Source organism: Hyla sarda, chromosome 6 (assembly GCF_029499605.1).
Source record: "Hyla sarda isolate aHylSar1 chromosome 6, aHylSar1.hap1, whole genome shotgun sequence".
Lineage (NCBI taxonomy): Eukaryota > Metazoa > Chordata > Amphibia > Anura > Hylidae > Hyla > Hyla sarda.
In genome coordinates, this window is record NC_079194.1 from 108,348,766 (window position 1) to 108,375,826 (window position 27,061).

General features: G+C 44.6%; 1 protein-coding gene and 1 long non-coding RNA gene across 8 annotated transcripts in view; one reads left to right on the plus strand and one right to left on the minus strand.

The window, feature by feature from the left end:
* The window catches only part of FOXP1 (forkhead box P1), an 837,055-nt gene that overhangs the window by 278,504 nt on the left and 531,490 nt on the right, over positions 1 to 27,061 (minus strand). The gene's annotated exons all lie outside the window — the stretch shown is intronic.
* LOC130275938 (uncharacterized) lies at positions 135 to 26,982 on the plus strand. Its single transcript, XR_008844961.1, has 3 exons — positions 135 to 291; positions 3,782 to 3,870; positions 26,887 to 26,982. It is a non-coding gene; the product is annotated as an uncharacterized LOC130275938 (long non-coding RNA).

Genomic DNA, 27,061 nt, shown 5'->3' on the forward strand with positions numbered 1-27,061 from the left:
CCAGAAAACCAATCATGGACCACTTGGACCGGCTTGATAATGTCACTCCGCTATGAAGTCATAGGTGACATGAAAACATCATAATGGGTCATTTTTCATTTCAAAAGCTCCAAATCTCCTGAATAGACATAGACATTGCAGTTTCAAGATAGAGTTCTAACTGTAGACCCAGAACCAATAGCTTGTCTACTATGGATAGACCTTGCAACTGCTATAGAGTGCCCACCGCTCACCAGGAAAGAGGGAGACTGACTTGCCCAGATTGGCCTTACCCTTATTTTAATAGATACGGTAAGAAAACAGTGGAATCTCCTCTACATAGACCCTACAACAGTGTGGAGAATTAACCAATAGATCATGGAAAGCAGATGAGGACAAACAAGCAACTCTTAGGCCTAACTCTTGAAGGAGGGATATTGAATGCTCCTCACTTCTTACTTAGACCATACAACTGAGCTAACTTCTGAGGAGAGAGAGGCTGACTAGAGCAGACCCCTACCTCTGACTAGAATGTTCCCAATACTAGGAGTATGGGCCTAGGTACTGTGCATAGGGGAATCCTTTCACTGACAGTTAAAGGGGTACTCCACTGAAAAACATCTTATCCCCTATTCAAAGGATAGCAGATAAGATGTCTGATCTGACTCATCTGGCACGGAGCAGAGTTTGCTCCGTGCACGGATGACTGGGGTGCCGTGCCAGAGATCGCGGGGGTCCCCAGATGTTTTTCGGTGGAGAACCCCTTTAAGGACAGGGTACAATAGTACAGCATCATAAAACTATGCAACAATCTAAAACAGTACAAAGTACTCTTAAAGTAGTACAAAAGCACAAACGTACATTAAAGGACAACTGCAGCGCAATATACACTTATCCCCTATCTACAAGATAGGGGATAAGTGTTTGATCGCGGGGGGTTCGACTGCTGGGACCCCCCCGCGATCTCCCTAACGGGGCGCCGCCATTAGCGCACATAGTGAGCGCTAAGGCGCGTTGCGTTGACCTAGAGGTCGACGGTGACGCCCCGTCTCCTCCCTGTCCCCATACAGTTCTATGGGGGAGGCGGGGAGGCACGAACGCTGCCTCCCCGCCTCTCCCATAGAGATGTATGGAGGAGGCCTGCCGGCCGCAACGTCATGCTGCGGCTGGCACGCCCCCTGCACGGGACAGCCGCGGCCCCGTACAGGAGATCACAGGGGGTCCCAGCGGTCGGACCCCCCGCGATCAAACACTTATCCCCTATCCTGTGGATAGGGGATAAGTGTTAATCACGCTGCAGATGTCCTTTAAAACAAAGTCAAACAACCAATCTGCAGGCCCTGAAGTGTAACACTACATAACCCTGAAATGAGCTCCCATAAGGTGTTCCTTTCTAGAAAAAGAAGACTATAATGTACCAGTGTATCTACAAATTATGCAAACATATAGTTGACAGACAATACTGACCCTGCTGCTGGGACTCCCAGCAATCAGCTATAATCTCTGAGGGAACCTGGTAGCAAGTGTTTGATTTCCCTGCAGTGCCACCACAGGAAAAATGTAGAATTACACAGTTCTCATTTAAATCAAAGTACTGTATGTGTAAGGTGTTTCCACAGGGCAGTTTATTATTATTATTTTTTATTGCCACTGCAGGGTTTAAGCCAAAGCCATTAGTGTATTTAAAAGGAATGGGAAATAAAAAGAAGGACTTCTATTTCTTCTTCCTTCTTAACCTCCCTGGCGGTATGATTCTGTCTGGAAATGTGTACCAAAAGCGGTACAATTTTTTTAACTGAATTTCACATCTCCCTCCGCCCATTTCACATCTCCCCTGTCACATTCCCCCTCTCCCTTGTCACATCCCCCGTCACATTCTCCCCCCTCCTTGTCACATTCTTCCCCCTGTCACATTCCCCCCTTGTCACATTCCCCCCCTGTCACATTCCCCCCCTTGTCACATTCCCCCCCCTTGTCACATTCCCCCCCTGTCACATTCCCCCCCTTGTCACATCCCCCCCCCTGTCACATTCCCCCCCCCCGACACATTCCCCCCCTTGTCACATTCCCCCCCTTGTCACCTTGTCTTGTCCTGCAGCAGCATACACTAGGTTTGCCAGGCAGATTTCAAACCTAGTGTATTTCCTGCAGAACAAGTCCTTTCCCCTTCAGCCAATCACAGGCTTTACACCACTGCGGCCTGTGATTGGCTGAAAAGTGAAAGGTCCTAGAAGACGAATAGTGAAGAGAGGACACCCCGAACCGCACGGAGGGGAACGGCATCTGCAGGGACCGGGACTAGGTGAGCAAAAGTTTTTTTTTATTTTACTACTTTTTCCTTTTACACTTAGCTCAGTGTTTTTCTAACAGGGGGCCTCCAGCTGTTGTGAAACTACTACTCCCAGCATGTCCGGACAGCCTTTGGCTGTTCGGGCATGCTGAGAGTTGTAGTTTTGCAACAGCTGGAGGCCCCCTGGTAGGGAAACACTGACTTTTAGTATTTTTCTTTACCTTCTCTGGCCGGCCCCCGCAACGGGAGCTGACCCGAGCAGATAATCGCAAGTTTTCCCGGGGGCCGCATCGCTATATCGCATTGCTTTTGGGATATATCGTGCAGCCTGGCCGGGAACTCTGCAATTCTACCCCGAGCGTGACTCGGGGTTACCGATCCTAGCAGGGAAAATTAACCCCGAGTCACGCTCGGGAATACCGCTCAGGAGGTTAAACCCAAGTCTAATGCATGGTCAAGTCAGGCCCTCTAGATTATGGCTGCCTTCTGCTCTTACTGATAGATAATGGCCCAGATTAGGGATGAGACACATATTTATGAGCAAGTGTACTGCAGACCCCTTTTCCTAATCCTAGGCCGCACAATTAAAGGGGTACTCCCGTGGAAAACTTTTTTTTTTTAATCAACTGGTGCCAGAAAGTTAATCACTTCTATTAAAAAAATCTTAATCCTTCCAGTACTTTTTAGTGGCTGAATACTAAAGAGAAATCCAAAAAAGAAATGCATTTACTCTGATGTCATGAACACAGTGCTCTCTGCTGACCTCTGCTGTCCATTTTAGGAACTGTCCAGAGCAGCATATGTTTGCTATGGGTATTTTCTCCTGCTCTGGACAGTTCCTAAAATGGACAGCAGAGGTCAGCAGAGAGCACTGTGGTCATGACATCAGAGTAAATGCATTACTTTTTTGGATTTCTCTTTAGTATACAGCCACAGCCAAAAATAAAAATCCACGGGAGTACCCCTTTAAAAGGAGAAATCTAGCAAATAAAAATGAAACAGATCTAAGTGTTAGATTGAGGTTTCCAAATGTCATGATCTGGGAGTGATTGACACTTGGTAAAGAATCAGACTTGCCAGGAAGCCATGCTTGTTGTGTAAACACAGTGATAATGCTGATGTATGAAATCTTCATGTTACAGAAACCTAAACCTTTATGCCTCAAGCAGAATGAGACATTTGAGATATGAAAGGAAAGACTAAAGTCCCAGAATGATAAAGCTGCTTCCTAATGGCCCTGACTCCCTGGGTCTAGTCTGTGGGTCATCAAATTGGACACGTATGTTTGAAGATTTACTCCCTCAGTATCTATGTGACCACCATATTCTATTTTTAACAGACAGGTCTTTTTAGGGTATGTTCATACAGGCAAAATGCACATGGCTTGGAAACCAAAATGATGAGCTACATAAAAAACTACAGTTTAGCCTAATAATAAAAAAAAAACTCCCATTCATTTAAATGGGAGACATGGTACCATGTGGAAAACGTAATGACTTGTCCCCATTTTAGTGTGGTCCTACTTTGAAGCTTCCTTTGAAGTAAATGGGAACTCCAAGACATACCCTGCCATGTCAACTGCGGTACAGCACTGAAGCCAGGTAAGGTTTTTGCCCATCTAAACATACCATTTAAGTCAAATAACGTAGTGGAAGGTCTGGATACATGGGTAAAGCAAACAGGCAATATGGAACGCTTAATCTAAGGCTAGGGGCACTGAAGATCCGGCAGGGAAGTGTGAGAGGTGCATGGACTTATAGGATAGTGTCAGGTGTACACAATAATTATGGGCGTACTGGCCCTTAAAATTTATGAGCTCTGACCAGCTTGGAATCTAAAATTTCTTTGACAACATAAACATCGGAGGTACCAGAGATGGGAGTAGGAGTGATGACTTTTTTGAAGAAGCGGTTATGTATAACAGGTTTTAAGAGGGATACATGAAAAGAATTTGAGATCCGGAGAGAGGAAGGCAGATGGAGCGAATAAGCTAAAGGGTTTAAACCTTTTTTGATTTTTTAAGGACCCAAAAAGCGAGGACCCAGCTTATAACATGGTACATTAAAATGGATAAACTTGGAAGACAGACACACTTTGTCCCCTGGAGAGAATTCAGGAGGAGGACATCTTTTCTTGTCCGCTTGTGATTTCATATGAGTGGCGACATGCTGAAGAGAGTCATGAGTCTTTTGCCAGCTGGAGACGAAGTTCTGCACTTGATCATCGGCCATGGGAATGCCGGAGCAAGTGGACAGGGGTAAAGGAGTGTTACGCCGAGCGTCCGGGTCCCCGTTCCTCCCCGGAGCGCTCGCCTCATCCTCGTTGCTGCAGCGCCCCGGTCAGATCCACTGACCGGGTGCGCTGCGGTACCGCCTCCAGCCGGGATGCGATTCGCGATGCGGGTGGCGCCCGCTCGCGATGCGCACCCCGGCTCCTGTACCTGACTCGCTCTCCGTCGGTCCTGTCCCGGCGCGCGCGGCCCCGCTCCCTAGGGCGCGCGCGCGCCGGGTCTCTGCGATTTAAAGGGCCACTGCGCCGCTGATTGGCGCAGTGGTTCTAATTAGTGTGTTCACCTGTGCACTGCATATATATACCTCACTTCCCCTGCACTCCCCTGCCGGATCTTGTTGCCCTTGTGCCTAGTGAAAGCGTTCCCTTGTGTGTTCCTAGCCTGTGTTCCAGACCTCCTGCCGTTGCCCCTGACTACGATCCTTGCTGCCTGCCCCGACCTTCTGCTACGTCCGACCTTGCTTCTGTCTACTCCCTTGTACCGCGCCTATCTTCAGCAGTCAGAGAGGTTGAGCCGTTGCTAGTGGATACGACCTGGTCACTACCGCCGCAGCAAGACCATCCCGCTTTGCGGCGGGCTCTGGTGAATACCAGTAGTGACTTAGAACCGGTCCACTAGCACGGTCCACGCCAATCCCTCTCTGGCACAGAGGATCCACCTCCTGCCAGCCGGCATCGTGACAGTAGATCCGGCCATGGATTCCGCTGAGGTGCCGCTGTCAAGTCTTGCCGACATTTCCACGATGATCACCCAACGAAATCACCAGCTGGCATACTTGACCACCGTGACACAGCAACTGAAGTCACAGATACAGCAGCTGCTGTCACAGACACAGCAGCTGCAACTGGAACAACCATCTCCTCCGCCGGCTCCTGCAACTCCTCCCCAGCGTCCGTCCGCTCCTAACCCCTGCTTGTCCCTGCCGGACAAATTTGATGGGGACTCTAGACTCTGCCGTGGTCTCCTTTCTGGAAAGGCCTTGTCTTGGGCCACACCGCTCTGGGACCGCAATGATCCTGCCACAGCCACAGTCCAGTCCTTCTTCGCTGAGGTCCGTGGTGTCTTCGAGGAGCCTGCCCGAGCTTCTTCTGCCGAGACTGCCCTGCTGAACCTGGCCCAGGGTGTTTCTTCCGTTGGCGAGTACGCCATTCAGTTCCGTGCTCTTGCTTCCGAGTTGTCCTGGAATAGTGAGGTCCTCTGCGCGACCTTTAAAAAAGGCCTATCCAGCAACATTAAAGATGTTCTGGCCGCACGAGAAACTCCTGCTAACCTACATGAACTCATTCATCTTGCCACTCGCATTGACATGCGTTCTTCCGGATGGCGTCTGGAGCTCCGCCTGGATATGGACTTTGTTCGCACGAGGCGTTTTTTCCCCCCGGCTCCTCTCTCCTCTGGTCCTCTGCAATCCGTTCCTGTGCCTCCCGCCGTGGAGGCTATGCAAGTTTACCGGTCTCGCCTGACACCTCAAGAGAGGACACGACGCCGCATGGAGAATCTTTGCCTGTACTATGCCGGTACCGAACATTTCCTGAAGGATTGTCCTATCCGTCCTCCCCGCCTGGAAAGACGTACGCTGACTCCGCACAAAGGTGACACAGTTCTTGATGTCAACTCTGCTTCTCCACGCCTTACTGTGCCTGTGCGGATATCTTCCTCTACCTTCCCCTTCTCTACTATGGCCTTCTTGGATTCCGGATCTGCAGGAAATTTTTTTTTGGCCTCTCTTATCAACAGGTTCAACGTCCCTGTGACCAGTCTCACCAGACCCCTCTACATCAATTGTGTTAACTATGAAAGATTGGACTGTGCCGTGCGTTACCGCACGGAACCCCTCCTAATGTGCATCGGACCTCATCACGAAAAAATTGAGTTTTTGGTCCTCAGGTTCTTTGGCCCCAAGAAGAGGGGGAGACCCAAGGGGGGGGGTACTGTTACGCCGAGCGCTCCGGGTCCCCGTTCCTCCCCGGAGCGATCGCCTCATCCTCGTTGCTGCAGCGCCCCGGTCAGATCCACTGACCGGGTGCGCTGCGGTACCGCCTCCAGCCGGGATGCGATTCGCGATGCGGGTGGCGCCCGCTCGCGATGCGCACCCCGGCTCCTGTACCTGACTCGCTCTCCGTCGGTCCTGTCCCGGCGTGCGCGGCCCCGCTCCCTAGGGCGCGCGCACGCCGGGTCTCTGCGATTTAAAGGGCCACTGCGCCGCTGATTGGCGCAGTGGTTCTAATTAGTGTGTTCACCTGTGCACTGCATATATATACCTCACTTCCCCTGCACTCCCCTGCCGGATCTTGTTGCCCTTGTGCCTAGTGAAAGCGTTCCCTTGTGTGTTCCTAGCCTGTGTTCCAGACCTCCTGCCGTTGCCCCTGACTACGATCCTTGCTGCCTGCCCCGACCTTCTGCTACGTCCGACCTTGCTTCTGTCTACTCCCTTGTACCGCGCCTATCTTCAGCAGTCAGAGAGGTTGAGCCGTTGCTAGTGGATACCACCTGGTCACTACCGCCGCAGCAAGACCATCCCGCTTTGCGGCGGGCTCTGGTGAATACCAGTAGTGACTTAGAACCGGTCCACTAGCACGGTCCACGCCAATCCCTCTCTGGCACAGAGGATCCACCTCCTGCCAGCCGGCATCGTGACAAGGAGGACGAGGATGAAGTTCATAGACCACGAAAAAAGGAGAAGTCCCAGTGGATTCGGAATCCTTATGGTTGTAGGAAAACTCGGCCAAGGGTAGCAGATCGGCCCAGTTGTCTTGGTGAGCGGAAACAAAATGGCAGAGATAGTCTTCCAAGACCTGGTTTACCCTTTCGACCTGTCCATTGGATTGAGGGTGGTATCCCGAAGAAAAATCTAATTTAACTTGAAGGCGTGAACAGAGGGCCCTCCAAAACTTAGAGACAAATAGGACTCCTCGGTCGGAGACAATATGGGCGGGAAATCCATGCAGGCAGAAATATGGCAGAGGAACAAGTTGGCAAGCTGTGGTGCAGAGGGTAATCCCGGTAATGGGACAAAATGAGCCATTTTAGAGAATCGATAAACAACAACCCAAATGACCGTATTTCCGCCAGAAGAGGGAAGATCTGTAATAAAGTCCATAGCAATATTGGTGCAGGGTTGCTCTGGAACTAGCAAAGGATGTAGTAGACCAGAAGGCTTGGAACAGCGGGTCTTGTCCCAGGCACAAACTGAACAAGATTGGACAAAATCAACAACATCCTGTTTTGAGTGGACCACCAATACTGTTGGGCGATGAGCTGTATGGACTTACGGATTCCAGCATGACCGGCCAATAGAGAGGAATGACCCCATTTCAGGACTCGGAGTCTTAAACGGGGAGATACATAAGTCTTCCCAGGTTACAAGTGCTGAAGACACGCTGGTGCTGCTGGGATGAGACGATCAGGGGAAATAATATGTTGCAAATGAGATTCCAGGCCTTGAACATCGGAGGATCTGGACAGAGCGTAAGCACGAAGATTCTTCTCTGCAGGACGGAAGTGGATTAAGAAGTTAAATCTAGAGAAAAACAGAGACCAATGAGCTTGTCGGGGGTTGAGACGATGGGCAGACTGGAGATAGAGCAAGTTCTTGTGGTCGGGATAGCTAGTAAGCGGGTGTACAGAGCCTTCCAAGAGGTGACGCCATTCTTCTAATGCCAACTTAATGGCCAAGAGCTTGTGATCTCCTATGGTATAATTTCTCTCCGCAGGAGAGAAAGTTTTGGAGAAAAATACGCAGGTTAAAGTTCTTCCCTTAGAAGACTTCTGCGTAAACACTGCACCTGCTCCAACTGACTAAGCATCCACTTCCAAGATGAATGGCTTGCTAGCATAGGGTCTTGATAGAACAGGAGCAGAAGCAAAGGCAGACTTTAGCTGTTTGAAAGCTTCTTCAGCCTCAGGAGTCCAAACTCTTGGATTAGCAGTCTTCTTGGTAAGCGAGACGATGAAGGCTACCATAGTGGAGTAATGAGGAACAAATTTCCGATAGTAATAAGCAACGCCGAGGAAGCGCTGAATTGCTTTTAAGCCCGAAGGTTGAGGCCAGTCCAGTACTGCGGACAGCTTGTTGGGATCCATTTGAAGGCCTTGACTGGTAATAATATACCCCAGAAATGGAAGGCTGTTTTTTTTTTCAAAAATGGAGACGCTGTAACACTTGGCAGAGGTGAGAGCGATGAGATTGGATATTGGGCGAGTAGAAGAGTATGTCATCCAAATAAACAACAACACAGGAACATAGGAGGTCACGAAAAATGTCATTGACAAATGCCTGGTAAACTTCTGGAGCATTGCAGAGTGCGAATGGCATCACTAGATACTTGAAGTGACCATCACGAGTATTAAATGCAGTCTTCCATTCGTCCCCTTCTCGTATATGTATCAAATTATAGGCCCCACGAAGATCCAATTTAGAGAAGATTTTAGCACCTCGCAGACGATCTAACAACTCAGAGATTAAAGAGAGTGGGTAGCGGTTCTTTACTGTAATTTTATTCAGACTTCGGTAATCGATGCAAGGTCGCAGAGACCCATCTTTCTTTTCTACGAAGAAAAAACAGCTCCGGCAGGGGAAGAGGACTTCCAGATAAATCCCTTCTGAAGGTTCTCCTGAATGTAATCAGACATGGTCTGACTTTCAGGAACAGACAAAGGGTATATTCTGCCCCTGGGAGGTGTGGTGCAGGGCAGCAAATCAATTGGACAATCTTAGGGACGATGTGGTGGTAACACTTCGGCTTGTTTTTCACTGAAGACATCAGCATAGTCCTGAAGAAAGGAAGGCAAATCGGATAGTGGACGAGATGATGGTTCCAATTTTGTGATACGTATGTGGATACAGTTGTAATTGCAATGTGGACCCCAGCGAAGAACTTCTCCAGTTTTTCAATCCAGATGCGGAGCACGGTAGGCCAAGCAAGAGATGAGAAGTACAATAAGGGAGAACATAGAAGGACAAGTTCTCCCTATGCGAGACTCCGACCTGCATAGTCAACCATTCTGTGCGATACAGCACGGTACAGTCCAGTCTTTCACCATTCACTGTAGAGATGTACAGAGGCTTTAACAGGCGGGACACCGGCAGACGATGCCTATGTACTAGGGAAGCATCAATAAAATTTCCCGTGGAGCCTGAGTCCAAAAAGGAATGAACGGAAATGATCTCTTTGGAAGGTAGGAAAAGCTGGACCGTCATATTTAAGCGTGGAGAGGTGGTATTCACACCTAGGGAGGCCCCTCCCACAAACCCTAGTTGCGCGTGTTTCCCTGTGGCTGAGGACGCAGAGGACAATCTTTTAGGAAGTGATTTGCACTGGCGCAATATAGGCATAGATTCTCGGTTCATCGGCGAGTCCTTTCCTGCGGGGTCAGGCGAGACCAATCCACCTGCATAGCCTCCACTGCGGGAGGCAATGTAAAAGGTTGCGGTGGCTGCTGGAAGACAGGTGCCAGACGAGGAAAGCGCCAAGGTCGTGCAGACTCCCTTTCTTGGCGTAGTTCCTCACGTCGCTCTGAGAAACGAATATCAATCCGGGAAGCCAAGTATGTAGAGCACTGAGTCACGAAAGCAGGACAGGACTTGGGATCCCCCTCATATTTCTCGGGAAGAGACGGAGATGACTGCAGGAGCAGGAGGAGGCTGTGGTAATGACGGTTGCTGCTGAGCAGTTAGCAACTACTGCATCATGGCAGATAACTGGCTAAACTGCTGTGCCAACTGCTGTGACTGGAACGCCATGATGAAAGCGAGATCTGGACTATCAGGCAGAGGAACCCCACTGGGATCCATGGCCTGATCTTGCTATAACGGAGCTGGATGTGGATCCTCTAACCCGTGTGGCTGATGACTGGGACCATACCGGGGAGTGGAGTCTAAGGTGCCGCTGGTCTTCAGAGCCCGCTGCAAGGCAGGATGGGCTTGCTGTGGCAGGCGACACCCAGGTCGCTACCCCCCGACACAGCTCGACCCCACAGGTAGCTGGGCAAGGCGAGGTACTGAAGGATAAGGCAGTAGCGCAGTGAAACGTAGCAGAAGGTCAAGGCAGGCGGCAAAGGTGCGGAGTTAAATAACGTAGCGGGAAGGTCTGGATACACGGGTAAGGCAAACAGGCAATATGGAACGCTTAATCTCAGGCTAGGGGCATTGAAGATCCGGCAGGGAAGTGTGGGAGGTGCATGGACTTATTGGATAGTGTCAGGTGTACACAATAATTATGGGCGTACTGGCCCTTTAAATTTTTGAGCTCCAGCGCGCACGCCCTAAGGGACGGGGACGTGCGCACCCTAAGGCACGGGGACGTGCCTGCCGGAGCTGACACGGAGCGGCGGCAGCAGGGGAGAGAGGCAGTGACGGGCTGGGACTCACATGATGGCGCATCCCGCGATGCACATCCCAGCCCCGCCGGCAGCTGGGGACAATGCGCTCGCGGCCGCTGCAGGCGGATGGAGCTCGGGACACAATACTTTCTACTAAACTCCATATAAAAAAATGTATCTCCTTCTTATAGAAATCATTGTTTATTAAAAAAAAAAAAAGAAAGAAAAGATCACTAGGGGTCCCCATACCATCCATTACCCAATCCTGTCTGGCTGCAGCATCATCTTTGTCCCAGCTGAAGCAAAGGCTGGGACAAAGTCCAGTAAATGAGGAAAGGATTAGCACTCCTCTGTGCACACTCATGTCCTATCAGACTCCTGTCTGAAAACATAGAGAAGGGGGTTACAGAGCAGCCTGCAGTGACTCAGGGAGGAGTGAATGTACGGTGAGTGAGGACAGGATCAGCGCTTGCCCCTTCCTGAGCAGTGGATGTCAGAATGAGTAAGCAGCAGAACAGATTTATTTATTTATTTATTTTTTTTGCCACATACTGAAGTTAGACACATAAAAATTTAAAATGTCATGTAAAGTATCTGCTCAACCTAGTGAGTAATATATATATATATATATATATAAAATTATATTTATATATATATATATATATATATATATATATAAAATGTATTTCTGTGATATAACAGTTACGCTTTAATAACTGGTGGCCTAAGAATGGGACCTTATTTTTGTAGTTAGTAAACTTAAAATTTTCAAAAGGGAAAAGGCGCAGTTAAATCATAGAAAGTATCGTAACCATAGGGACTATTGGTCCTAATAACATGTGTACCATTTGATGAATTATTATTATAAAGACACATCCACAGGGTTAGGTCAGTAATGTCGAACTTAAAAGCTGTCCTTAGCAGTAGAATGGCTGGCTCACAACCACCTGGCCTCTATACATACAATTCACACAATCTTGTACTATATAATTTCTTTCCATTTTAATGTGAAATCCTGTATTATGAGATGCTGTGTATAAAACACAGAGAAACAATGGTGCAATAACACAAGTTTTTTTTTCTATTGTCCTGTTCTGTTCGTGCCGCAGAAGTCTCCTTTGTTTAACAGCAAAATTACACTTTACGCACAATTTTCTTTGCTGTACATAAATGTATAGCGTGCCCTTCACTGAATGCAAAACTGATATTATGATCTCTTAGTTTAGATCTCACTACTTAACCTTCAGATTAAAAGTTATTAGACACGAATGAATAAAAAAGAAAAAAAAAATAAGACATTCCATCAGCTTTTTTTTTTTTTTTCAATTTCGTATAATGCTTGAACGGTCTGGGAAAATGTTTCACTGAATTTTGTTAATAATTTTCTCCTTCAACCCCCACAAAAAAAAAAAAAAAAATCCAAAAACACTTTAAATAAAAAAAGACCTTAGAAAAACATTAAACAGCCAAACAATACACAGAGACTTTGTGTTTAATTCATCAAGGTATTGATCTTTCTCAGACGAGCTTAAAAAAAATGGTTAAGGTCAGTTGACATGTGGCGTTCTCAGGAGGGTAATCCCACCTCCAAGTAAACAACCATCTAAATAGCAATGTAGATATGTTTAATAATTACTCATATATATATATTTTTTTTAAGACAAAGAACAAGGCAGACATTATCCCCGCTGAGGCCAACAAACAAACTTAGACCTGCCCAGTTATGTCAATATGAAACAAAAGCTTTATCTTAGTTGCTTGTGTTCACTTAGAATGAGATAAGAACACATGACCAAAGGAACAGGATGAAAATAAATAGTTTATAACCTCTTACCATATGTTTTCTTAAGCTTTTGTTCATAAAGCGGGTGTGGTGCAGACAACAATTAACAGAAATTGCTTTTTTATTTTTTGTACAAAATCCTTTTTTATGCATTTAAAGGAGACTGTTCAATAAGTCAAACTTTTATAGAAGCTTTTTAATGGGTTGTCTCATATGGATGTAATAGGGCACTGGGGTCCTGGGTTTGAATCCGACCAAAGATAACATCTGCATGGAGTTTGTATGTTCTCCTGGTGCTTGTGTGGATTTTCTCCAGGTACTTTGGGTTCCTCCCAACTCCACCAATATACCATATAAAAACTGGCCCCAGTACATGTGTCTTAGATAAATAAGACTGTGTGGTTATTAGGAATGGGGACTGATGTGAATAATGCTAGTCTCTTTACAGAACTGGGGAATATACTGGTGCCATATATGCTATACATACTACGTGGCACTTTCGCGAACGGGACTACCCTTTAAGAGCCGAAGAAGAGAGCAGGTCTAGAAGGCTTGGGCTACATAGACGTTTTGTAGAACCACAGATTTTAACTATTGAATGACAGCTGCACCCCAAGAGATCATACAACATATAGTACTGCTTTAGACTGCAACTGTAGCTTGATGCTAAAACCAATTTGTAGCACTTAAAAAATACACATATACCAGCAGCTTTCACGTGTATTCTGTTGGGGCCATGAACACAACCTAAAGAGATAATGTTTAAAGGGGCATTCCCATCTTGGCATGTTATCTCATGCCAACAGGATGAGGGGTAACATAATGGGGATTCGACTACTGGGAGTCCCACTTATCTGTAGAAAGGAGGTGAAATGTCCCTCTGAATAAATGAAGCACACCGCACTGAGCTTAGCAATACTCAGAAGCCCCGAAGAGAGTTAACTGAGTGCTTGCCACATATGCACAGTGTGCTCCCATCATTCCAGACACTATTTTTCTCCCAATTTTTAGGATTGATGGAGGGCTCAGCAGTCAACCCCTTCTGATCAGCATCATGGCATACCCTATCCCATTGTTTAAATACAAAGCAACTTAAATTTAAAAATAACACCACACAGCAATTTTTTTTATTTAGTTCAGAATCTTTCCCCCACAACACAGTTAGTGAGTAGGGTGAGTCTGCCCTAGGCTAACCTGGGCCTATAGGCTTAAATACATTGGAGGGATGGGTAAAATGCTATAGACATGTCCAGCCTTAAGTGTTGACCGAGGGTCACCATATACTATTTAGATGTATAGACTGGATGGGTGTGAAAATTATATGATTTCCATGTACAGATAGCTTTTAAAATGCAATGCTTTTCTGGCAATCTGCAATTCTAAAATTCCAAAGTCCAATACACAATAAAAAAAAATTATCTAATGGATTTGCAGATTTGGACAAATCTGACTAACTGTCTAATGTGTATGGAGGACTCTCTACAGATAGATAATGCCAATAGAGAGAATGATTGGGCATGGTGATTTTCAACTGTCTGATCCTTTTATGCTAGGGGATATAAGCTAATGCCAAAAGAGTCTTGCAGTGGCTTACACCCCAATTAAAAATAACCAGAGCAACCTTATGAGGTCATCAGCAGCCATCACATTTGGCCTTCTGGAGTATGCTGCAATAACCAAGCAAGTTGCGTCATATGATAAATTCTATATGAAAAATGATAATCCTATAAGAGAGAGAGAAAAAAAAAAACAGGGTCACATGGGTGACAATTTACTGATTCTCAAGTACATGACAGATGGATGTTTTAAATAACAAGAGCATTTTATTCTCTAACAATCGGCACGTTTATAGCCTCTATGGTTTAGGTAAGTTGTCTGCAACCTTCGTTTCTCCAGCGTTTGTGAGTACTCTATGCTGGGAGTTGAAGTTTCACATCAGTTGCAGACTAAGGATCTGAGTTTAACAGAGTAAAAAGAAAAAAAAAACATTGGTAAGAAATTTACATTGGTGGGGACCCATGAGTTGGGGGCCACCACCGGTAACAATGATTCAATGGGTTTCAGCTTCTAGATCTCCACTGGTGTTGAAAGACCATCAGATCAGTGACAACATAACTTCAGGACACTCAAAATCTAATTGGGTCCTAGCTCTTGGGTCCTAGCTCTGAGGTCCTTTTGTTCTAGGCCAGTGGTCTCCTAACTGCATTGTAGTGTTGCAACATCTGGAGGACCGAAGTTTGGAGAGCACTGTTCCATTCATCTCAAAGAACCTCTCCACCAATGCAAACTTCTGCAACACATAGCAGAGGTCTTATAAAACCAAAAGGTACACTTTAAGGATTTTTTTTCTTTCCCCAAATGCAGGGCTACCTTTATTGCTATGCTTTATTCATGCTGTGCCTGACGATGGCTTGGCATCTCTGTTGGTAAATGTGCAGTGCATATGTTCAATATATCGCAACACCAAGTCCCCCAGTATTTCTACTGCCAAAAAGAGTTGAAAGAAATAAAGTTAATTTGCTATTTTTTTTATCCCCCCTTCCCTTAGCTGCCTTGTATGTACATTTCAGCTTATGTCCTAGGCCCATAGCATTGATTTATAATGCAAACTTGCTCCTTGCACACAAAGTAACACAGTGCATAAAATAAGTCACCCTGTAACCCTCTCTTATCAAATAATCTGTGATGCACCTAAAAGTGTACTTGACTCCATTAAGCAAGCCATTTAGCTTTACATTATACAAACATTCCAATTCTGCCGGCTCAGCAGTACTTGTCAATAAATGCAAGCCATTGCAAAATACCAATGTGTTTTTTTTTTTACATAAAACAAATACAAGGCTGCCGGTTCTGCAAAATTGACTCTTTGCAATCTTTTGCCTTATCTGTCAACAAATTGTAATTAAAACGCAAACCTGGGAAAAGTTCAAATAAATGTCTCTCCTTGGTTATGACAGTATTTTTGCTCCCTTGTAGCTTGTTGATCAATATGGCCTTCCACATGTATTTATGACTGGTCTTTGTGGGTGCCTCACACGGACATCTGCAAATATGGGCAGGCCTTAAAATCATTGTTCCTGACAGCCCGCTGTTCTGTTCTACTGCGCACTGTCAGGCCTTTCCATACCTCCTGTAGCTAAACTGCACCTATAAAGATGAAGGCCCTGTAGTAACATCACAATCAAATGATTAAAGGGACTTTCTGCTTTCTGGGAAGGCGCCTGTTATAATATTTTATTTTTACTATGAGGCCCTCTTCACCATACAATTATATTATCAAGGACATAACTATACTTCTTACAGAGATTGCAGTCCATCGGGCCCCTGGCCACATCCTTTTTATATTAGTAAACCAGCCATACTTGTATACTCGCATAAGAGCATTGGTCCAGTTTACTATATTATAAATAGACCAAGCCATGATGAGCATTTCATGGAGTTTATCAGCATACAATATATCAAAAAAATGTAACACAAGATAAAAAAGAATACACCAAAGTCAACACCAGGCGCAAGTCCCTTGGAGGACACATAACCCACAATTTTACTCTGGTGTCACAACAAAAAGCAGCATCCTCAGTGGTGGCCCCCAAGCCTTCAAATCTAATCTTATTAATTCTGTGCCTGGTGGCAACAAAAAATAATGGAGCGCTAAGCCTGAAACCTGAAATACTGCTGTGATAAACACATATAATCCACGCAATAATTCTAAAGTGAGAATCTGATAAACAATGGAGAGGCAAGCAGACAAAATGCTGAAATATATATTATAAGCTTAAAAGAGCAAAAGAAATCACTTGCATCCAAGAGAGAAAGAGGCGCCATAGACTGTTCCCTTCGGTTTCCTAGATCATATGTCCTTTTTGTGCTGCCTGGTCCCCGCGCCTGTCATCAATCAGCTTCACACTTGTACTCTTTTACATCACTATCCTGCCAACTGTCTGACTCATTAGTGAAACACTAGTAAACTCCTGCATTGAGAGAAGTCAATAACAGACGGCTTTCTCAGAGACAATGTTGTCCCTGCTCCATTTATATGATAGTTATCTGGAGGAGATAGGCCACTGATGTCTTTTAAGCATTTTAGTGCTTGTGGGTCATGGCCCCCACTGCCAGCAAAAAAAAAAAAAAAAAATAGAAAAAAGCAGTAAGTGGCGCCTTCTGCTTTACAAGGGTTAAGTTGTTTATTCCATCTTGGAGGCAGAATACAGTGAGCTGCCTTAAAAGTTGGGAAGCAGAGATAAGGTTGATTTACTCAGCGTGTTTGTATTAGTAAATCTTAAGCGGAATCTGTCTGTGAATTCCTCTCAATGGCGACACACAGTTATCCGGCTTGCAGTGAATAAGTGAAAGCAGTAAGCAAACAGCTCTGTAATACATAAATGCCGACAATAGTAGTGCCAGGTGACTAATGCTGGCTGCTCTTGCAATCCCTGGCTTATTAAGCAAGGGAAGTTTCTGAGTTCCAGTTGGTGAAACAATTGGTCCTGGGAAAGGAAAAACAAAGGTTCACACTTTAGATATTTAAGGGAACCTGTCATGTCAAAAAATGCAGGTTTTATGGGAAAAGTTCCAGTGTAAATTGTCATCTATTCATGTAAATCTCTCTGGGCTAAGTAGTCAAGTGGGCGGGTCAACTCAGTGATAGACAGCTTCCCCTATATGCATAGGGTGACTTACTAGCACTTTTTGGAGGCAAAACCCATTCAAATCAGACACACTGCACCCTCAGTCTCACATCAAAGGCCTCTCTCCTAGTTAGCCAAAACACTGCTCTGTACTGATGAAGGACAAGAACCCCAAAACAGCTGTTTACAGATGGCTTGGCATATAGTCCCCAGTCATGTTTTAAGGGATGTTACCTCCAATAGGAAGCAATAAGGAACAATATTTTTTCCCGTATTCCTTCTGAAGGAGGGTTAAAGGGGTACTCTGCTGCACGGCAACATTGTTCTGAACTCTTGGAGCAGGCAGCGGGGGTCTTGACGTCATGGCCATGCCTCCTTGTAACATCACCTCCCGCCCCTCAATGCAAGTCTATGGGAGGGGGCGTGATACCTCCTCCCATAGACCTGCATTGAGGGGGCGTGGTGTGATGTCAAAAGGGGCATGGCCATGATGTAATGACCCCCGCCGCCCACACCCGGTGTTCTAAATGAATGATGGGTGCTGCACAGAGATCGTGGTGGTCCCAGCTGCGAGACCCCCATGATCGGACATCTTATCCCCTATCCTTTGAATAGGGGATACGATGTCTAAGGGCGGAATACCCCTTTAATTTGCATACTTTTTTTGTTCAAGCAACAGTGTAGGGTTTATAAGATCCTATACACTAGTTTGTTAGTCTTCTTAAAGGAGTACTCTGCTGCTCAGTGTTTGGAACAAACTATTCCGAACACTGGAGCCGGCGCCAGGAGCTCGTGACGTCATAACCCCGCCCCATCATGACAGGGCTATGACGTCACGAGCTCCCGGCGCCGGCTCCAGCATTCGGAACAGTGTGTTTCAAACGCTGAGCAGCAGAGTACCCCTTTAAGGAGACACACACAACCCCCACAGTCACATACTTTAGTAATGGATAACAAGGACAGCAGAAATCATGATGGCCTTATTTTATATAAAATAAGGTGAATGAGGAATTTATGACCCAATAGCCTAAGGAAGGAGATAAGGAGCACAGGATGTGACAGAGAAGAAAAGAATGGAACATAACAGATGTATAGACCCAGAACAAGAACACTGCAAAAGAAAAAAGAAAAACCCAAATGAAAGAAAATACAAGCGGGTGTCCCTCAGGAGTATTCAATATGTTATATTTGATTAGATATTCATACAGTATCAAAACACAAAATGGATTTCAACACCACCTTTCAAACAAATGCTGATTTCCAAATTTATCAGACGACGTCAAAATTTACATGAAGACTTCACCTTAAAAATATTGTTGAGCAAATGGAGAGGCAAACAATATTTGTTATTTTGATAGACTGGGAAAACAAGCTCATCTGAAATGCAAGCATGTCAAGTGTTTAGATGAACTGCAAACAGCTTATGTGTGGGCGAAGGGAATAATAATTAAAAAGAAAAATATATCACTTTTTTCTCAATAAATCTTGTCTCAAAAGTTTAGAGATTTCAAGTTTGCTGAAAAAAATAACACTTAAAAAAAAGTTTTGTTTTTCAAACACTGTGTGCAAGGATATGTTGATACTGTATGCGACTGACTTACATGGCAGGGGTTCTCCAGGTTCTTATTTTTTATTTTTTTTTATATGAGGCATACCCTTCTTCATTAGATTGGAGACCCTCTCCTACCTGCGGGCATACTTCTGAAACATGTTAGGATTGCAGTGCCAGTAATGGTCTATTCACATGGCAGAGTTTCCACTTGCAGAATTCCACCTCAAATTACAGGGGTTCTCCATCATAAGGTGATTTTAGTACGTACCTGGCAGACAGTAATGGACATGCTTAGGAAGGATCTGCGCTTGTCTTGGGCTAAATGTGAGATTACCATAATACTGTGGCTAGCTTTTTGTAAACTGATATTTCCTTTTTGAGTTTTATTTTTTGCCTACAAATCCCACAATTCCATTTTCCTCCCTCCCACACATCAGCCACCCCACCCATTAAAACATTAATGAGCTGCATTCATTCAAAAGACCTGTGGTTTTCAATCAGGGTGCCTACAGCTTTTGCATTAGTTGCAGATTGATCCCTCTCCCACCAAGCGATCCCTCCACCCATTGAAGCAGACAGGCTCCCTGTCATCAGCTGACTAGTGAGTCAGGTCTCGGCCGCATTGCACCTGGGAAAAATCAGACAACAGTCCTTTTGTATGCTGTTAAAAATAAATATTGGGGTGAAAAGAATTGTGAGAAAACCGTCACACACAGGCACATACACTATATTATGAACTACACTAACTTTACAGCCCCTGTAGCATAGTTAAATAAATAAAAATTCTGGAATACCCCTTTAAAGCACATAGACTTCTATGAGATTTTGCACTCCTATTCACGCTTCTGAATTTCCGCTTGTGGAATTCAGAAGTGTGAATGGGAGTGCGGAATCACATAGAAATCTATGGCCTTCTAATTTGAGGCGGAATTCCGCAAGCGGAAATTCTGCCATGTCAATACGGAATCTCTGAGCAGAATTTCTGCTAGAGATCGAGCCGGCGGCACTAGGACCGCGCGGACTGCATTGCCATCCCCATAGACTGCAATGCATTTCTGGGTGGATCTTTTGGGAGATCTGCTCAGAATTGCATTGACATATATGGGGATGGCAACGCAGTCCGTGCGGTCCTAGTGCCGCCGGCTTGATCTCCGGCAGAAATTCTGCTCAGAGATTCCACAGTGTGAACCCAGCCTAAGGGTGTTATTTTCTGCATACAATTTTCTCAAACAAATTGAAGCGTGGCTCAGTCTATACATACAGTATTTCTCCAAAAATATTCTTGGCTCATGCTTCTGCATCCATATATTTAATCACTATACGCAGTCTAGTTTGGCACTTTATGGTCCAGACTTCTCCTGCTATTAGTCTCTAAGACAGGAAGTAGCTGTTTGAGATCTACCATTGTTAGCCATATTAGAAGTCATTGGGTCAAGTACATGGTTATAACCACATCCTCTCTTAGGTCTCGCTGACAGTCGATCCTATATAATGAACCCTTCCATTCCTGTTGCTGATCAAACTAACTGAACCACAACGTCATGGATTGGCATTTTTTTTTTTTTTTTTGCCACCCACAACAGAAAGGTTTGATGTTTTTAACCCCCTACACACCCTTTCCATTGCCCTGCACCAATTCCCCACTTCTCCACCCAGTAAGAGCATAGGACCAACTTAGGCATTAAAACAAAAGATACGACCAAACGGGACTCCATGGATTGCCCTAGCTCCGTAAGTCTTTACCTCTCCTCCAAAACAAATATTGTACTTCCACAAACATTACTATCACATGTAAAAATGTATGACTCCAGGATTAAATATGTTACATGTGGAAACAACCAGAGGCGAAAATGCCATCACAGCCTCTTGATGGGCACCCTTGAGTGAAGATAAAAATGAGCATTTTTTGTTTTGTTTTTCATGCACGGCTGGCATATCATAGTGTACTAATTCTACTGTCCTACATTAATCAAAGCTGCAGCCCCTGTTGTCTTAGCACCACAGATTGAGAATGTGCCCCTGGCGAAGAATGAGGGAAAAGTCAACAGGAATTAAGTTTCAGTGTAACTGTTTACTCAACTCTGGCCTGCAGTTATTGAAATTTTATCCATGGGTTTGTGTGACTGCCACACTAATGACTTCAGCATGGCTGTGATTCTCTCACTTCAAGTAAAAACCTGTAAGATGGAAATGATTGAATTAGCTCAGTCTATGTTCCTCCAAGGTCAAGAAGTCTATAGAGGCAGGTTAGTTATCTGGAGAATCAAGACAGGGTGTTTGGATGACGGTCACTCATGGCTTATCCACAGTGGAGAGTGAATCCATTATTTTTTATCAAGCTACACTATGACACTTCTTGCTCCAGAGATTGAAGGAAGAAGTCCAATAGATTGGGTGACCATGCTGGTAATCACACAAGAATGGAAACCCTATGCAGCCCCTCACTGGGTGTTAGGCAACCACCTTTTCTTACCAATCAAGCAGTAGAGTCCCCAATGAATACTTGGAGAAAATTTATGAAAATTTAAAAGAAAACTGTCAGCCTGTTCCCCCACACTAAACCTTATACTCTGGGTTATAGTGTGGGTGAACAGGAGTCGAAAGAGGGGTCACTTACTTAAATATATCCAGTGGGTCCTGAGATATGTCCCCCAGAAGATCCTCTGCTGAATTCAGCGAATCGCGCACAGGGGGCGGGGCTTTGTTACTTCCCTTCACTAGGATGTGGAGTCACAGACTATAAATACGAAAATTAAGCCAGCGAAGCCCCGCCACTGGTGCACGATTCACTGAATTCAGCAGAGGATTTCTGGGGGACATATCTCAGGACCTACTGGATATATTTAAGTAGGTGACCCCTCGTTGGACTGGATATATTTAAGTAAGTGACCCTTAGTTTTCCTCTAATCAATTACTAAAAGTAACCAGTCAGGTTATTGCGTTCAATTCTCAGAGGGGCTCAAATCTTGAATCTGACTTGTTCCTATGAGCAGCTGTTGTTCTTTTCAGTTTCACAAGTATTGGAACATTTCTGAGGGATATCGGTAGTGTCTGTCTGTTTTGTATGTACATAAAGGCTTTGTTTAGTAAACTAGGGAAACAACATAAGATGGAGGTTGAAGAAAGAATGTAATAGCCGCAATAATAGAAACAGTGAAAATAAGCCAAAACCTGATCCATTTCAGATGGCACTTAAAGGGGTACTCCAGATATTTCAAATGTATTCCCTATCCAAAGAATAGGGTGTATGGCTGCATTCACATCTCGTTTTTACATTATGGGTGCCGGCTGGGGAAAGGGCAAAACGGGCTCTCCCGTACCCCAGTCGGACCAGCACTGAACTCCATTCACTTTAATGAGCCGACTGGAGTCAAACGGTGACTCCGGTCGGCTCATTTTTGACCCGTATGCGGTTTCATGACCGGACCTAAAACCGTAGTATACTACGGTTTTAGGTCCGGTCACAAAACTGGATATGGGTAAAAAATGAGCCGACCGGAGTCACCGTTTGACTCCGGTCGGCTCATTAAAGTGAATGGAGTTCAGCGCTGGTCCGGCTGCCCCTCCCCCAGTCGGATCCGGCAACCGTAATGTAAAAACGAGATGTGAATGCAGCCTATCTCTGGCACTTCCATACAGAAGGAATGGAGGGGGCATCTAGACCCCAAGCTCTGTGCACAGGGAGATTAGGGTGTTGTTCTGGAGATTGCAGGGGGGATTCAGTATAACTTGCATTTTATTAATTCAAGTGTCTGCTCATTCGGGACTTAGGAGACTTGTTGTCAGTCCCAATCAGTGATTGAAAGCAATTCTGTAAACAAACATATATATATATATATATATATATATATATATATATATATTCTATGGTGGAGATTTATCAAAACCAGTGCAGACGAAAAGCTGCTCAGTTGCCCATAGCAACCAATCAGATTGCTTCTTTCATTTTTAACAAGGCCTGTGCAAAATGAAAGAAGAAATCTGATTGGTTGCTATGGGCAACTGGGCAAGTTTTACTCTGCACAAGCTTTGATAAATCTTCCTCTATATGTATAAATACATACATACAGATATGGAACTGTGTGTCCTGGCACTCATAGGCGCCGATTTCCATTTCTCCACTGTAGGCTCTAGGCTTCCTGGACTTACTCCTGCTGCTTTTACCACTGCTACAGTTCCTGTTCTGCCCACTTGGGGCCGCACACCAACAATGGCTGTAACTTAATTGGTCAGTGCGCGCTTCTCTAAAGTTTCCCTCACCAATCCCTGTCAGGCACCACATAGATAAGGTTGCTCCACCCATCTCCTGTAGCCTGAGCAATTCTGTAGTTTACTATTAGCAAAGGTTTCTGAATTCTGTCCTGCTGATCTGTGTTCCTGACCTGTTCCTGTTTTCCTGATGTTGCCTCTGTCTTAACCCTCGATAACTTGCTGCTTCTTCAGTGTATGATCTGGACTGTTGACCACGCCTGTGCTCCCTTCCGGCCTGCACCACATGGCTGCATTCTGAGCTTCTCAGCTCTGCTGTGCTACAGACTCAAGCAGCTATAACACCATTTCAACTATGTACTCTGGTGTGCTGCCCTACTACCAACTACAGAGTCAGATAACCCCTATTGTCTCTATCCCCGGTGCTCAGCACCCGGATATTCTTGTCAGCCAAGTCAGCCGCCACCTATCGGGGACCATTGTTATGGTAGCAACCTTGTATTTCCCCTGCAGCAGAAGTCCAGCTTTTGCTCCTGAAGCCGAATAAAGGATGAAAACCTTAGATTCTGCCCAAAGTTAATCTGGTAGGAGGTACAGTGTGTCAAACATATACCGTAAACTACAGATAAACTAGGGTCTCTACAGATAAACTAGCTCCTTTCACCTACATACTTGCAATACCATTAGACACTAGTGTGCACATAAGAAAGGGTGTCCCATCGTTACATGGGCTCCTGTTATGGCGTAATATTTTACCACCTTCCAAGTCCTTTCCATGAATCTTAGGACACTCCCCACCCTTTACCAAGCACCACATGGATGAGACCAACCAGGGATGGGACTCCTTTCCCCAAGGGCCCTATTGTAGCAGTTTTGGTCTGTCTCTACAGTATTAATGGTAAGAATATTTTCAATTGGATCCATTTAAAAAGTGGAGTTTCCCTAAAAATAAAAAACTGGTTCCACCTCCATTGTTCTCATTTAGATTCCTACCTTTTTTAATGAATTACTATTACTTGATCAGTCAAACCAAATGTTCTTTCTGTGATTATATAAATACAAACAGGAGACAAGAGTAAACTGCTGGCAATAGGCAGAGTGTACCAGCTCACTGTGACCTTGGTAAATTACAATTTTACTTCATTCAAGGATCACGGTGATGTCCGGTATTAACCCTTTCGATGCGAAGATCAACTTCTAAAATGTAAAAAAATACATCCCGACAGCTCAGTCGGGCTGATCGGGACCACCGCGATGAAATCGCAAAATCAGCTGAGGACACACGAGGAGGGTCCCTACCTTCCTCCTCGGTGTCTGATCGGCGATTGATTGTTCCAAGCCTGAGATCCATGCTTGAGCAATGAAATGGCATAGCACTGATCAGTGCTGGCAATCAGTGTAATGCATGTTATAGTCCTCTATGGGGGCTATAACATTGCAAAAAAAATAAGTGGAAAACAAAGTAAATAACGACGATTTAACCCCTTCCCTAATAAAAGTTTGAATCAACCCCCCCTTTTCCCATTTAAAAAAATAAACTGTGTAAATAAAAATAAATATAAACATATATGGTATCGCCCTGGTGCGTAAATGTCCAAACTATAAAAATATATAATTAATTTAACTGCATGGTTAAAAGCATACACGTAAAAAAAAAATTGAAAGTCCAAAACAGCGTATTTTTGGTCATTTTTTATACCATAAAAAAAATATATAAAAAGCGATCAAACAGTCAGATAAAAAAAAAAATGGTACTATTAAAAACTTCAGATCACAGCGCAAAAAATTATATATCCTCGTATGCGGAAAAATAATAAAGTTATATGGGTCAGAAGAGGACATTTTTAAAAGTTTTCATGCATGTAGTTATGATTTTTTTCCAGAAGTAAGACAAAATAAAACAATTTAAGTAGGGTATCATTTTAATCGTATGGACCTACAGAATGAAGAGAAGGTGTCATTTTTTACCAAAAAATGCACTGCATAGAAACGGAAGCCCCTGGTGGGTTTTTATTTCAATTTTGTCACACAATGATTTTTTTTTTTTGGTTTTGCCGTAGATTTTTGGGTAAAATTACTGATGTCATTACAAAGTGAAATTGATGGCGCAAAGAAAAAACGTCATATGAGTCTGTAGGTGCAAAAATGTAAGGGTTATTATGTCGGTTATTATGTCGGTGCTATAGAAATATGTTTAGATGGAAAGAACCAGCTTAAAGGACAACTGCAGTGGAAAACACTTATCCCCTATCCACAGGGGTTTGACCCCGTGCAGGAGATCGCGGGGGTCCCTATCTTGTGGAGAGGAGATAAGTGTTTTCTGCTGCAGATGTCCTTTAAGCTCTAATTCACAATTTGAAAAACAAGGAGTAATAATACTCCTTATACTTAAAGGAAAACTGTCAGCTTGCTCCCCCGCACTAACCAGTGGTACTGGCTGGTAGTGCGGGGGACATTGATCAGTTTGATTCCTACCTTGCCCGGATCCGTCCAGCCGTTCGGCCGAAATCTTCGATTTTCTGTATATGCTAATTAGATGCTAACTGGCAAAGGCAGGGTTACTGGCACTCTGATGTCAGCGCCGAACAGCTCATCAATATTCCTCCCCTATTGATGAGCTGGGCGGAGCTAAGGACAAGCGGCGCTGACGTCGGTGTGCCAGTAACCTTGCCTGTGCCAGTTAGCACCTAATTAGCATATACAGAAAATCTAAGATTTTGGCAGGACCAATCCGGGCACGGTAGGCATCAAACTGATCAGTGTCCCCCGCACTACCAGCTAGTACCACTGGTTAGTGCGGGGGGAGCAAGCTGACAGTTTTCCTTTAAGTAAACTTATGGTTAATGACATAAAGACAAAGAGGGAACAATAGCAAATCCTCCCAGAAGATGTAAATCTCTCCTGGTAATGTGACTGTCATATAGACACATGACTCCTCACAGTTATCATAAACTATTAGCCTGTGTAACAGATTTTCATTCAAATGAAAGGTTTCCCATTTAATGACTTTTTCACTATCTTCATATACAAAAAAGCTCATCTAAGTGTTTATTGTATTTTGAATTAAGCCGCTGCCAGACTCCTCTGGTGTTGACTTATTTCCCAAAGAACAAAAGGATCAGTCAGTTGAAGGTTAACTTGACTAATCCATCTTTCTCCCGCCATCATCTGTGTGAGAGATGGTAGCCTCCATACACATGATATGGTCAGCTGGTGCCACCAAAAACCAGACGGTTCGGCTGACACATATCTAACATGGAGGCCTTTCGGTGAGGGTCCAATTATTGACACCCCCACTTTCAATCAGCTGTTTGAAGGGGCTACAACTCTCTAGCAACTCCTTTATTGTTTACAATGGTGCGTGGTTCAGTGGTTAGCACTGTTGCCTTGCAGCGCTGGAGTCCTAGGTTTAAATCCCCCAAGGACAACATCTGTAATGAGTCTGTATGTTCTCCTTGTGTTTGCATGGGTTTTCTTTGGGTACTCCAGTTTCCTCCCACACAAAGTGAATAAAAAATTATTATTAAAATGATGAAGTCCTGAAAATCTAATCTAATTTCCCTTCAGTGCCTTCACAGGTAAAGTGAAGCATTACACAGTATTTAATGAATAGAAGAGGCCATCTCGGGAAGGGTCCCAACTTTATTAACTCAATGTTTCTAAATATTGTGAAATAGGTTTTCCAAGCACCTTAATATGGGGGGAAACTTTATGCAGCAGAGGGTAATACACATTCAAAACCGGATTACCCAGCACAATCGTTGTTGCATCATTGTAGCTTGAGCCTAAAGCAATTCCTCCAAATCCACTTTTACCATTAACTGTGTATTACAGGCAATAAAAGAATATGACTGATTGGTTCCTCTGAATTACAGAGCATTTCAACTGCATGCACCATGCCGTGGACCAGATGCCAAAAAAAAAAAAGACAATCTTCACTCAGTAGCTGAAGACTCATCCTCACTCACTTTTACAGATGTCAGCAGCGCTATTTTTTGGTACTAAACAG